The sequence below is a fragment of the Lates calcarifer genome, unplaced genomic scaffold, assembly GCF_001640805.2.
Source record: "Lates calcarifer isolate ASB-BC8 unplaced genomic scaffold, TLL_Latcal_v3 _unitig_4004_quiver_694, whole genome shotgun sequence".
NCBI lineage: Eukaryota > Metazoa > Chordata > Actinopteri > Centropomidae > Lates > Lates calcarifer.
The window spans coordinates 157036-169065 of NW_026116650.1; the positions used below are offsets into that span (position 1 = coordinate 157036).

A 12030-nucleotide genomic window follows, 5' to 3' on the forward strand; every position below is an offset into this window, starting at 1 on the left:
ACAAAAAAGCACATCACATTATTAATGTATAATGAACCTGGTTAAGGCCACAGTTGCAAAACAGAGTTTCTTAAACTACCTTTTCAAGGGTTGATATAAATCAGGCAAACAAATAGTAATGTATATTAAAGTATAATATAGTATAAGTCTGGTGAGCTGATTTCTCTTGTAAATGGTAAATGGACTGCACTTGTTGTTTTTCTAGTCATATCGACCACGCACTCATGTCCATTGCACACACAAAATTGGCCTCATGCTTACCATTGTGATATCTTGTCTCAAAGTCGTATAGAATGTAGTTTTGCTGGGGCTTTTGTTTTTCAAACCCTGCTCACGCATGGCATCAAATTTTCTCTTAATGATCACATCCCACTGATTAAAAACCGCAAAAACATATGTGACTGATTTTCTTCTTCTTCTACCAAATTGTCATTATCATTAACAACCACTTGACCAGAGCCGCCACTGCGTTTAAAAATCTTGTTGGGTTGGGCCATGTCTTTTTTTTTTGTTTTTGTTTTTTTCCTACAGCTAAGATTAAGGACCCGATGTCACACTGTCTAACACTGTGTAAATATGATTTGTATTCTTGATTAGTGATGTAAATGCTTTCCCCAGGTTTTTTAAGTTGTCCAATAAATTTTTTTTGGTGTCGGTGTTCGACTTAATCAGATTTTCCAATTTTGACCTCCTGTTGGTCTATCTTGGAGGTAATATGGTCTAGTTTATCACCAATCTGTGGAACCAGTTCTAGTTTAGCATTGATCTGGTCTAGTTTAACGTTAATTTGGGAAATTTGGTTTAACTGGTCATTAATTTGGGGAATCTGCTCTAGCCTTTCCCTTAAATTATGCAGCGACTCTGCCTCACCACCCTCTGCTTGTTGTACCTGATCAGCGTCAGGTATATTGCCAGAGTTCAAACAGATATCATAAAGCACACTTAAATCAAGCTCTGTCAATTCCTCAAGGCTGTCTAGTGGGATATCAGGAATTGTGTTAGGTAGTGTGGGGGTTATTTCATCCACCTCATCAATAACATCAGCAGAAACACTTGGAAATGGGAACAACAACAACAAATCTTCAGACTCAGTGTCGGGGGAAGCGTGCTGGCAGACGCATTCATCAACACATTGTCAAAAATAAATTGTTCACTACCTTGGTAGTTGTAAGTATGCTGCGCAGCAGTCAACGAGGCCTCTTCCTCCAGGTATGCACACAGATTTAGCGGTTTTAATACATGTAATAATACAGATAAGTATATGCTTTAACATGAATTACTTACTCACCGTTTAAAACAGCATCTAGCTGATCTAAGTTCGCTCTTTCATATATTCTTGTTAAAAATGCTAGCTCTGCGTCAAAAAATAAAAAAATTTAAAAAACATCCACAACAACATGGGATGAAGGGCTGTTCTCCACAACAACGTCCGCAGTAAGAACACCTCCTAATTAGATCATACTTTTAAGAAAATGATAATACAGTTTGAACGACTGTATAACAAATGTTAACATTAAAAAAAGAGTATAACAGTAACAAGCTTACCGTTTGGATGAGCCATGTTTAAATGCCGAGTACAATGGTGTAGTCGAGTCAGTGAAATGGCGAGTCCGTGGGTCCCAGCAGCGGTCAAAAGACAAACTACTACCACGATGACTCAGAAGACTGTTTATATGTACCGCCATGAGTTAATCACGCTCACTAATAAAAAGGAATGTCAGGCATTGGTTGCTTTTTTGTTGTATCACACAAAAAAAAAAAAAAAAAAAAAAAAAAAAAAACTCAGGGCAGGGGCAGAGGCACTATGTCAATTTTCTGTGATCATCTCTGTCAACAGCCTTGGAATGACCCAACCTTAATGGTTACAATCCAGAGACCAAACAGTAGCGGTTGCTGTGGAAGAACCCAGAGTCTCAAAGACTGAAGGAGGTGCATCAGATTAGGAGTGTGACCATGAACAAGAACATGCTTCTTGTTTTCTTGTGCACTGCTTTTTTTTGCATCATGATGAGTGAGTGTTGATTGCACAATGTAAAGGCTATAGAATAATGAAACCATCATAGTTTAGATTATTTTTTTTACTTTGACTCATGCCCTACCCACTAGCATTGGGTTGTAGGATTTATGACCTACACTCAGCTACCAGGGGGTGATCAGGTTGTTTTGGCTTCACTTTGGCTGTCATGTTGTCCATCTATATATACAGTCATTGATCAAAACAATACACTAGTATTGATCTCTCTAATATGAGCAGTGGTCTAATGTACTAATATTATTCTTTGTGACAGTGATGCCAGCATTAAAACCACTTGGAAACATTAAGGTGGGGAGTTGTCCATTGTCACTTTAACAAGCAGACACGAGATGGAGATCAGGATAGATTAACTTTTATAGAAAACATAGATCCCAAATTGAATCCACATTATATCTGTTTCATTTTTTTCCCCTCTAACTGTGTCTTTCCTCTGAACCATGTTCATGGTGGCTGTAGTTTCTGACAGTACACAGACAAATCACCAGTGTTAAAATTCCAGTGTTAAGCCATTTTAGAGTTAAGTGTTAAGGCACTGGTGTTGATTTTCATTGAAAGAGCTCTGTGCTGGTGAAAAACCTAATAATGTGGGTGTTACACTACAGAGTTTACGGTATTCAACACCCATGAGTGTTGTATTGAACAACACTCAGGAATTTGAAGGCAGCCATTTTATTCACTTGCATCGAGTATGAGACCGAAAGACTGGAAGTATCTTGTTGTAATTCACAGACAGAAAAGGAGCCAAGATGAAGAACTCGAAATGACAAAGAAGGGTTTATTAAGGACAAAACAGAACTCAGGACAAAAGAGCAGGCAGGCAGGCTTCAAACAAAAGGTCGACTCAGTCATGAGTCAAAAACTTCAGGAAAAGATCTCCAGGGCGTGGCAGGTGAGAAGGTGAGGTACAGGAATCTGGGTTAGGAGGAGAGACAGAATTAGCCAGCTACTGGAGCGAGTTTCAAAAGATCAGAGTCAAGCGCTAGAATACCATGCAGGCAAACGGATGATCTGACGAAGACTGGAGTGAAGGGCCCGGGTATAAATACAGCAGTAGGCAGGTAATCAGCCAGATTGAAGACAGGAGTGCTTGAGTGAGTGGAGGGAAACTCGGGTAGGAAGGAACAACCGGATGGCCACGCCCTGGAGAACAAACACAGACAGGGGGAGACAAACAGGAGACACAAGGAAGGGAAACACACTGACACAAGAGGGAAGAGAGGCATACTGCCGAATCCTAACAATACCATCCCCTCTAATGGGAGCCTCCAGGCGACCCACCCGGCTTCTCAGGATGTGCCTGATGGAAGTCCCTCACCATCTGATGGTCCAGGATCAGGGTTCGGCGTACCCAGGAACGTTCTTCGGGGCCATACCCTTCCCAGTCCACCAGGTACTGGAAACCCCTACCCCGGCAGCGTACGTCCATGATCCGCCAAACGGTGTAAGCTGGGTGGTCGTCGATGAGCTGGGGGTAGAGGGGGTTTGGCAGGAGGGCTTAATGGACTGGTAGTTACGGGTTTTAACTGGGAGACGTGAAAGACAGGGTGGATTCTCAGGGTCTTAGGTAAACTGAGTTTGACAGCAGAGGGATTGACAATCTTTAGGATTTCAAAGGGGCCAATGAAACGGGGAGAGAGCTTTCTGGAGTCAGTCTTTAATGGGATATTTTTAGAAGAAAGTCAAACTTTCTGACCTGGCTTGTAGCTGGGGGCTGGAGTCCGGTGTCGGTCAGCAATGCGTCTGTTGGTCTCTGCAGTTCTGAGCAGTTACGCTTTGGTATCCCTCCAAAGCCTACGGCAACAGCGAAGCAAGGACTCGAAAGGTGGAGAGACCTGAAGCAGAGCTGGTCAGAGAATTGTGAGCATACTTGATCCAAGGTAAGTGTGTGGCCCATGTGGTGGGGTTTGTGGCGGTGACACAGTGCAACGCTGCCTTAAGGTCCTGATTGACCCTCTCTGCTTGTCCGTTAGATTGAGGATGGAACCCAGAGGTTAAACTGACCTTAGCCCCTTAAACTCTGCAGAACTCCCTCCAAACTTGGGAAGTGAACTGGGGACCCCTATCAGACACTATATCCACAGGAATGCCGGTGTAAGCGGAACATATTAGCCACAAGCAGTTCAGCAGTCTCTTTCGCTGATGGTAATTTAGCCAGTGCCACAAAATGTACTGCTTTAGAGAAGCGGTCGACTATGGTTAAGATTACAGAGTTACCTTGGGAGGGAGGTAGGCCTGTGACAAAGTCTAAGGCTATGTGTGGCCAGGGGCGACTGGGAACAGGAAGTGGCTGCAACAAACCTGCTGGTGGTCGATGTGAGGACTTTCCCTGGGCACAGATGGAGCATGCTAGGACATAGTCACGGGTGTCAGCCTCCATAGTGGGCCACCAGAAGTGGCGTCGTAGCAGATCCAAGGTTCGGTTCACCCCAGGGTGGCAGGCAAAACGGGAGTCGTGACCCCACTGTAGTACCTGTGAGTGGACCGGATCAGGGACAAATTGCCGGTTAGGAGGGCCATTACCTGGATCCGGTTGGGTCTGCTGAGCCTCTGCCACCAAGGACTCAATTTCCCAGGTAAGAGCTGCAACCACACAGGATGAGGGAAGAATAGGCTCAGGTTCAGCAGAAGCTTCAGAAGAAAACTGATGAGAGAGAGCATCTGGCTTCACATTTCTGGAGCCTGGACGGTAAGTGAGACAAAAGTTGAATCTACTGAAGAAAAGGGACCACCGGAGCTTGTCGGGAATTTAATCTCTTCGCCGACTGAATGTACTCAAGATTTTTGTGGTCTGTCCAAACGACAAAATGTTGTTCAGTGCCCTCGAGCCAATGTCTCCACTCCTCCAATGCCATCTTAACCGCTAGCAGCTCTCAATTCCCAACATCATAATTCCGCTCTGCTGGTGACAGTTTCCTGGAGAAAAAAGCACAGGGGTGAAGCCTTTGCTCAGGGCCTGAACGCTGGGAAAGCACCGCTCCTACTCCAAGGTCCGAGGCATCCACTTCCACGATGAACTGTAGAGTGGGATCAGGTTGAACCAGTACTGGGGCAGAGGAAAAGAGACACTTTAGTTTAGCAAATGCCTTGTCAGCTTCTGATGTCCATGAGAAGGGGATGACAGAGGAAGTTAGCTTAGTTAGTGGAGCTGCCACTTTACTAAAGTCTCTGATGAACCGGCGATAAAAGTTGGCAAACCCCAAAAATCGCTGCAACTGTTTGCGGGTTTCCGGAATAGGCCACTCTGCCACAGCCCTGATCTTTTCTGGGTCTGTCTTCACCTGCCCACTCTCAATGACATACCCCAAAAAACTCTCCGATGTAGCATGGAACTCACACTTCTCAGCTTATTCTCCAATAGCCTCTGCAGCACCTGGCGGACATGGGTGATGTGTTCCTCTAGAGCAGGGGTGTCCAAAGTTTTCTTAGTGAGGGCCAAATACGTAAAAATAAACCATGGCCCGGGCCACACATTAGAGGTGACATATTGATACATGAATACTGTGTGTATTTCTAACTTACCTATAATGTGAAGAACATTGCACTCAGTGGGAGCAGTGATGCTGTCCTTTGGATTGAAGGATGGCTTACATGTCAGGAGAAAGTTTGGTGGTTGAGACACGAAGGACTTCACAGAGATGGCTATCAGTCATTCTGGTTCTCAGTCTGCTTTTGTTCTGATTTAACAGAGAAAATGTTTGTTCACAGATGTATGTTGAGCCGAACAGGCTCATCATTCTTTTTGCATGGCGTCTCATCAGAGGAAACTTGGCATTATCCAAACTCTGATAGAAGTCAGGGAGGGAGAGAAGCTGATGTTGACTCTTCAGAGAATCATCACATTGCATTTCAATCAGTTCTAACTGCAGACTTTCTTCCACTTCTTCTGCATCCACCAGGAAGGGGGTTGAGAACAGCTTGATTTGTTTTTCAATGACAGAAAAATATTGGAAACGCTGGTTGAATTCTGTCACGAGAGATGCAATCACAGACACATATTTCTCCTTTTTAGCAGAATGAGGCACATTATTTCTGTGACTTTGATGAGGCACTGGCTTTATGAAGTCACCGTCTGAGAACGGTTTGCCGTGCTGGGCAATAAGTTTAGCGACTTCATAGCTTGCTGCTGTGGCGTTTTCCTGTACTTTGTTAGCACGAAAAAAAAAAAAAAACTGTTGTTGAGCTTGCAGGCTAGCTGCCATTTGCTTCTTGTGTGGGCCATATTCAATTATATTTTCAGAATTTGCTGCGGGCAAATAAAAACTGCCCGCTACGGCCTAGCGGCCCGCGGGCCGTAGTTTGGACACCCCTGCTCTAGAGTCTTGGAGAAAATCAGAATGTCATCCAGGTACACAAACACAAAGTGATTCAGAAAGTCCCTTAGTACGTCGTTGACCAAGGCCTGGAACACAGCTGGACCGTTAGTAAGCCCAAATGGCATGACTAAGTACTCAAAATGTCCAAGGAGGGTGTTGAAAGCCGTCTTTCATTCGTCGCCCTCCCTTATCCTCACCAAATGATAGGCATTCCTCAGATCCAATTTAGAGGAAATGGTGGCTCCCTGTAGTGGTTGGAAGGCTGAAGTGATTAATGGGCAGAGGGTATTTATTCCTCACAGCAATGTTATTAAGGCCACGGTAGTCAATACACAGACGCAGGGTCTTGTCTTTCTTTGCCACAAAGAAGAAGCCTGCACCCACAGGAAAAGAAGAAGAGCGTATTATACCTGCTGCCAGAGACTCCCTGATGTATTTTTCCATAGCCTCACATTTGGGACGGCTCAGATTGAACAACCGGGCTGGATGGAAGAGGAGCCCCTGGCAACAGGTCGATGGCACAATCATAGGGTCGGTGAGGAGGAGAGAGACAGCCTTGCTGAAAACCTCACCAAGGTCATGATATTCCACCAGGATGGAAGACAAGTCAGGGGGGTCAGGTGTGGTTGTCCCTGGAAGCACAGAGGGAGATAAGGCAGATTGCAAGCAGAGTGCATGACAATAAGGGCTCCAGCCAACAATCCGGTTGGCCAACCAGTCAATATGGGGGTTGTGCTGCTTTAACCAGGGATGTCCAAGGACTATAGGCGTGTTTGGACTAGTCAAAACGAAAAAAATGGATCTTTTCACTGTGATTATCAGAGAGAATCAGAGTGACAGGTGCAGTATGGTGAGTGATCTTGGCCAGGAAACCCCCATCTAAGGCCTTAGCGGTTAAAGGAGCCAACAATGGCTCCAAGAACACCCCTAGTTGCGCTGCCAACTCAGCATCCACAAAATTATCCTCAGCTCCTGAATCAATGAGAGCTGCAGTGGTAGCGATAAAGATTGGTAACAGATTGTAGCAGGAATTACCAAACGAGTCTTAAGTGGGGAGGAAGTTGTGGCTTGACTCACCAGTACCCCCACGGCTACTGATGAGTCCGGTCTTTTGGCCGCACTGGACATGAGGCGATGAGATGACCAGGCTTACCACAGTATAGGCAGTTTCCTGGCTCTCATCCTGTGCCGTCTCTCCTCAGGTGTCAGGCGGACTCTGCCCAACTGCATAGGTTCTTCAGGAGGGGGAGCAGAAGTCTGGGGGGGCCCTTTCTGGAACGAAAGAAGGTCTAGTAGATGCAGAATCAGAGTTTTTGAGATAGGAAATCACACTCTGATGGAATTTACGCTTCTCACGCTGCTGCTCGCGCAGGCGGCTATCCAGGCAGATGGCCAGAGAAAACGAGTGCCTCTAACGTTAACCTCATCACTTAGTGAGAGAGAAGTTCTCCATCCCTGTGGACAAGATTACAGTGGAAGATGATTCTGGCACTGAGGTGGATGCAGCAGTGTTTGGCAGACTTATCCACAGTGGCAGGGATTTGCTTTGTCATCAAAGACAGTCACGACAATGGTAAATTTAAAACGGTTTGGTTTTACATTGTATTAACGGCAGTGTTTCCTCTCTTGACTCTCAACTATTCACTCAGGAATGATCTAAGCAGAGTTTCTAGCGTGGCTTATTCAAAATCCAAATTCATAGCATCTCAGGAATTTTGGTCAATAGTTTATCTTTTATTAGACTCCAGTGAATCTCTGTCACCTCCATCCACACCACTATCTTCACACAGTGGGAGTTTGCGCTCCTTGTCCATGAGTAGCAGTGACAATGAAACATCAAGACCTCCCAAGCGAATGAGAGATGATGAGAGGCATTTCAGAGTTCTTCAGCCAGAGATAAGTTTATCATCAGATGTCTACTGTAGATCATTTTGAAATTTTCGTAGTTTATCACTTTTCTGATTTTTTGCATGTACCTGATTAAAAATATCTATATAATACATATATCTTAATTGCCATTCAGCAAACTAAAACATGTTGCAATCGCAAAAGTCCGGTTTTTCCTTTCAGATTTGGCTAAATGGAATCATTATAGTCCTATCATAATGATGCCTGAAACTAATTTCCTATTCTAGGTTTAAATTTTAAAACTGCTATTTTTGCAATCTGTTTTATGTTTATCGGTACAGAATTAGATAGTTGCCACGGTACTTAACCCCCTTAAAGTGGTGGGTAATGTGGTATTCATTTCAGCTCGATAAAGCATTGATGCTGGTGTATGTAAGCAAATAACAATTTCTTTCTTTCTTTTACTTTTATTTTTTATTTGCAGGAGAATTCCTCAGCGAATCACTAAAGAGAAATATGCCCTGGGAACTGGTCACCTTGTTCCATGCATTAAAAGATCCTCTTTCCTGGAAAGGATCTGTAAGTTTTGTATTTATCTTTGTTATAGTCCTTATTTGAAATGTATATTTGCATTAAGAAATTATTGAGTGGATTATTTGACACTGTATAGCAGTGTCAATTCATTCATTCTTCCATTATTAATGCACAAATGAAGCTTAGCGGAAGTTCAGTCAGAAAGACTCTCTCCCCTATTGTCTCTTTAAATCTGTCGCTTCATTCCCTCACTGATCCGCGCACTCCCCTGCTCTCAGCCAATCACAACCAAGCACGCTTGCCTCTCGAGCAATCACTGGTTAGCTGTCAAAGTTTAAAATGTTCTCTCTCCCTGCTGTCATTCAGCTGTCCTTTCAGCAATGAAACCGGCACAACCTACCCTTCCTTGTCAAAAATTTTCTGGCTCATAGTACTCGGCTGTTTCTTTTCAGTCGGTCGATCATGTCAGACTTCGATTCCGATAACCTGGACGACTTCAATCCGTCCGGGGAAGTTCAGCCGGACGCAGCGCAGTCCCCCAGACACTTCCTTCAGGAGCAAACATCGCTCCTACGATTAAGGTCAAAATCCTGCAAGGGAAAGACATTAATTTAGTAAGCCTAATTCTCCCATCTCCAGAGTGCGATAAAAAAATCTGCAATACCGGAAACTTATCTACCGTCATCAAATCCGCTGACCCTCGTTTAGCAAGGGATTTATCCATCGGGGGAGTTTCTCGTGGACTTCGGGATCTTCAGAGATGTGATATGCTCAGTCTATCCGGATAGGAGACAAGAATTAGACACTTACCTAGCTCTAATTGGGGACCTCAACCTCAAATATGGAAAAAACATATTTTACCAGTACCATAAAGCCTTTTCCAGTAAAGCAGCCTTGTACATCTCCCAGTCCAACACCCGCCTTAATTGGGGCGTCTTGGATATCGAGATCCTCGTCATGCTCGTCGGGGGCTCTCAGGCAGTCTCCTGTTTCACCTGCGGTAACCTGGGGCACACAGCCCCCCTTTGTCCTCAGCGGCCATTCCTCCCACCGCAGCTTCCAAATCTTATCTCACCACAGAGCAATCCTCCGTGTCCGCTCGTGCTGACTGTAGAGGCCGAAAGGTGGAGCTCTTTAATAACACCGATCTGCAATAACTTTAACGAGAATGTCTGTACTTACCCCAGCTGCATGTTTCTTCACATCTCTGCAGCACGTGCAAGGAGGCCCATCCTCGATCAGTATGCCCTCGCCGAGTGATCCTGGCCCGGTCACCGGCAGGAGACTTGGCCAAACTCAAAAACTTTCTAAGCATACACCCATCTACTCCATAAATATATCAGCACTGGCGGCAGAACTATCTTCGCACCCAGACTCCGTCTTTACGGATTACCTGCTGACCGGCCTCTCCAGGGCTTTCGGGTCGGCATCCTATCATCCCCGGTCTCCACCTTCGTAGCAAAAAATCTTCAATCAGCCATCAAAGATCCCGCTACTGTGTCCCAGCTACTTAACAAAGAATTAAATAAAGGTTACATTATCGGTCCGTTTGACTCCCCTCCCTTTCCAGTGTTTAATTCCAGTCCGGTAGGCATCGCCACTAGGAAATATTCAGGGAAGAAAAGGTTAATCTTCGATCTGTCAGCTCCCCACTCCGGCCCCGTCAGTAGCATTAATAGTCTCATTCCTCCGGTGCCATTTTCCCTGCATTACGCAACCGTCGATAACGCCATTAGATTGATTAAACTAGCAGTTCAAGGTGCATGGCTATCCAAGGCAGACATCACAGATGCCTTTAAAATCATCCCCATCCATCCGTCCCAGTGGCATTGTTTCGGCGTAAAATGGGATGCCAAGTTTTACTTCGCCGTTAGATTGACGTTCGGTGTAGGAGCAGTCCATGCATCTTTAATTCGGTGTCAGAAGCGCTTTGCTGGATTCTCCTAAACAACGTGAGACTCCCGGCAGTACTTCACCTCCTCGACGACTTCCTGTTAATCGACCCTCCAAACGATAGTTCCGGTTCCTCTCTATTAAAACTGAAAAAATGTTCAGCCACCTCGGTGTGCCACTCTCGGACGAGAAAACATTAGGCCCCGCAAAAAAACTAGAGTTCCTAGGCATTTCTCTGGACACCTGCGACATGAAAGCTTCGCTTCCCAAAGACAAATTACAGAGAATCCGCCAAATTACTCAGTCTTTTTCAGCGGCCGTACTCATCTCCAAACAGGAGTTATTGTCTCTCCTCGGCCATCTGAATTTCGCCATGCGCGTAATTCTGCAGGGCCGCTCCTTTATTTCTAGGCTTCTCGCCCTGGTCTCCTCCGTTCCTAATTTGCACGACCTCGTCTCACTAGATGAAGGTTGCCGCTCAGACTTAAAATTCTGGGCAGCCCTGTTAGATCAGTGGAACGGTATCTCCTTCTTCTACGACGATATCGTGCACTCGTCCGAGTCATTGCAGTTCTTCACAGATGCGGCTCCATCCGTGGGTTTTGGGGGTTTTTTCAGGGCAGTGGTTCGCCAGCAGCTGGCCCACGGCATTCCCCGAGCACGAGCAGTCCTCCGCGCTGTTCGAGATCTACCCCATAGCAGTCGCCTGCCATATTTGGGGGCATCTCTGGCAGCGCAAAAGAATCTCGGTCCTGTGCGATAACGAAGCAACGGTCAACGTTATAAACAAGGGGCGTTCGTCTTCAGGCGCGATCATGCCTTTCATGAGATGTATCACTTGGCTAGCAATCACGCACAACTTCATTCTAACAGCCCGTCACGTCCCCGGTCATTTCAACATCATTGCTGACTCTCTGTCCCGTTTTAAATTTCAGATCTTCTGCAGTCTCTGCCCGGACGCCAGTCCCAATCCCACACCTGTCCCCCGCTTCAAGAACTAGTCCTATTTTGAGTAGGGATCCCTCGCCAGTTATTTAGAGTCAGTCAGGTCGTATATGAGGAGAGGTTTAGCAGAGTCAACGTTGAAAATGTATGATTTCGCCTGGGTCACTTTTGCAATGTTCTGCAGCTCTCACAACATTCCCATTATGCCAATCCACATCAATACTGTGTGCGCTTTCATTGCTTATTGTACTGACGTGCGCCATTTCAAGCCGCAATACATTCGCGGCTTGATTTCCGGCATTCAATTCAATGTTAAGTGCGCTGACCCCTCCTTCCCCAGCCTGTTCTCCAATCCAGCAATAAAACTAATGTTAAAAGGAATTTCTAAATGCTTTCCTTCTACTCCGATAATAGACGTCCCATTACAATTCAAGTCCTTCATAATTTAGTATCCGTGCTTAG

The 12030-nt window shown here is 45.4% G+C and overlaps 1 pseudogene; it reads left to right on the forward strand.

The window, feature by feature from the left end:
• The first annotated feature begins 9192 nt into the window (after positions 1-9192).
• On the forward strand, positions 9193-11624 carry LOC108895506 (uncharacterized; annotated as a pseudogene).
• Positions 11625-12030: the final 406 nt, after the last annotated feature.